This window comes from Engraulis encrasicolus, chromosome 3, assembly GCF_034702125.1.
Source record: "Engraulis encrasicolus isolate BLACKSEA-1 chromosome 3, IST_EnEncr_1.0, whole genome shotgun sequence".
NCBI lineage: Eukaryota > Metazoa > Chordata > Actinopteri > Clupeiformes > Engraulidae > Engraulis > Engraulis encrasicolus.
In genome coordinates this window covers 24,007,193-24,009,903 of record NC_085859.1, presented here as the reverse complement: position 1 = coordinate 24,009,903, position 2,711 = coordinate 24,007,193, and positions in this window count along the sequence as shown.

Genomic DNA, 2,711 nt, shown 5'->3' with positions numbered 1-2,711 from the left:
GCTTTAAGAAACATTTCTATTTTCCACCGGGTTGCCCTTTAAAAAAAAGAGGTGGAAAAAAGATGCAGAGAGAGAGAGAGAGACAGACAGACAGACAGACAGAGAGAGAGAGAGAGAGAGAGAGAGAGAGAGAGAGATAGAGAGAGAGACAGAGAGAGACAGAGAGAGACAGAGGGAGACACACAGAGAGACACACAGAGGGAGACAGAGGTGTGGAGGGTTTGGGATGGGTGGGATATCAGTGGCACCCAGAAATACAGTAAGTGGTTGGTTTGGTTGCCAGGGGTGACAGATTGCCCTGCGTGTGCTTGAGCTCCCCCGTGGAGTGTGACTGCCTGATTTGCATGAGTGGCTTCCTGCTCCGGCTTGAGGCAACGCTAGCGATCAGGGGAGCCGACAGCCAAGGGGGTGACAAAGGGATCAGTTGTCCTGGGCCCAAGCATCAAAGGGCCCAATAATCAGGTCCCCACATTATATTGTATGCACTGAGTGGGGGGCCCTTCGGAAGACTTGGCACTTGGCCCAAAAAAAGCTGTCAGCGGCCCAAATGATTGGTAAACTAAAGCATGTTAAGCGGCCCAACCTGACCCAACCTGACTGGATCCATGCAGCCTCCGTCAGAACACCCCCCGCCCCCCCATCACAACCGACCACCCACCCACCCACCGCTGTGCTGCGCTCGCCTGCTTCCATTCATGCGTCACTCTCTGGGTGATCCAGCTGAGCAGCCGTGGGAGGCACCTAGCGCCCCCGGTGTGACAAACACATACACACGCACACGCACACACACACGCACACACACAGACACACAAGCGCACACACACACACACACACACACACACACACACACACACACACACACACAAGCGCGCGCACACACACACACACACACACACACACACACACACACACACACACACACACACACACACACACACACACACACACACACACACACACACACAAGCGCACACACACACACTATGACAGGGAGGATGCCAATCTTCCATCAGAGACGAGTACAGCAGCAGACAGCAGCAGGCCTGAGTGAGAGGCAGATGCTCAGGAGTCAGAGGGATGTCTACACCTCCTGCGGAGCCAGGAGGAGGGGGAGGAGGAGGAAGTGGAGGAGGAGGAGGAGGAAGAGGAGGCGGAGGTGGAAATCGGGGAGGAGGAGGAGGAGGAAGAGGAGGAGGGGGAGGAGGAGGAGAAAGAGAAGGAGGAGGGGGAAGAGGAGGAAGATGAGGAAGAGGAGGAGGAGAAGGAGGAAAGGGAGGAGTGGTAATGTTTCTCAACGGGGGCGGTACAGCCCCCCAAGGGGCGTTTGGGAGCTCTAGGGGTGCGCTGAGAAGGATACAGCTGAGAGGGGCGGTGCTTAGTTGCCATTGGGGTGCATTAGTCCAGTTAACATTTTGATGTGGACAAGGGGGCGTTGGGAGGCTTGTGATGAGGCCAAGGGGGCGTTTGTTCAAAAAAGGTTGAGAACCACTACCCTATGGAGTGCGTATACATGCAGTTCAGTATCCCGAATATGATCGGGATATTAAGTATCCCGAATTTGCGCTTGAGCATATAAACACTTCAGTATCCAGAATAAGCCCTTATTCGGGATACTGAGAAATCGGGATATGCTAGGTGGAGTTTTCCGAAAGAAGCCGGGATACTGACGCATGTATACACCTTATCCCGAATACAGGGGCTTCCCATGGAACGCTGTTGCTGGTATCCAGGCTACACGCATTTGAAGAGAATTCTATAACGGCCAAGAATGTTGACTGGGATATTACGCTCTGTGCTCATATAAACACCTTATCCCGAATATGATCATAACTGGGATAAGCCTCATATTCGGGATACTGAACTGCATATAAACGCACTCATGGAGACAGGAAAATAAGGGGGTGAGGAGTGCAGAGGAGAAGGAGGTGGAGGTGGAAGAAGAGGAGGAGGAGATGGAGGAGGAGGAGGAGGAGGAGGAGGAGGAGGAGGAGGAGGAGGAAAGGGAGGAGTGTCTATACCTCCCATGGCACTAGGAGGAGGTGAGGGAGGTGGAAAGAAGGGTGGCACTTGCACTGCTATGCATCTTTGTCTAATGTTTTCGCAAATCTGCTGATCTAGCCTGTTTATATTTACAATGACCTTTAATGACCTATGGCCTCAAAGTTAGAGTGAGCCGGTAGAGTAGCTGTATTGATCCCCAGGTGGGAGGAGGAGGAGGAGGCGGAGAAGGAGGAGGAGGAGGAGGATGAAGAGGACGAGGAGAAGGAGGAGGAGGAGGAAGGTGAGGAAGAGGAGGCAGGACATGTTTAGCACAGTACAAGGTACTACATGAACCCTCTATTGACAGGTGCAGAGATTCAGTGAGGCAGTTAGTGTGTGGCCCTAACACTCTTTTGCAGTGGGCACAAGATTAGTGTACTGTATCCCAATAGTTGAGAGAGTGAGAGGAAGTGCTTAAAATCCCCTAAAACAGTGGTACTCAAACTTTTTGTGTGAAGTACCACCTGGGAAAATATTGAGCTCTCCGAGTACCACCTTGACAACCAACCTTAGAATATTGCGGTAAAGTCCTTCCATATTCACTTTTGTCAGTCATCAATACAGGAGAGGTTCATAATGGCATCAACAGCTACGGTCACATTCAGAGCAAGTTCGTTTTTAAATGTCTTGCTTGCCTAGTATTATTCTGCAATTTTTTTTCAAAAATTCTT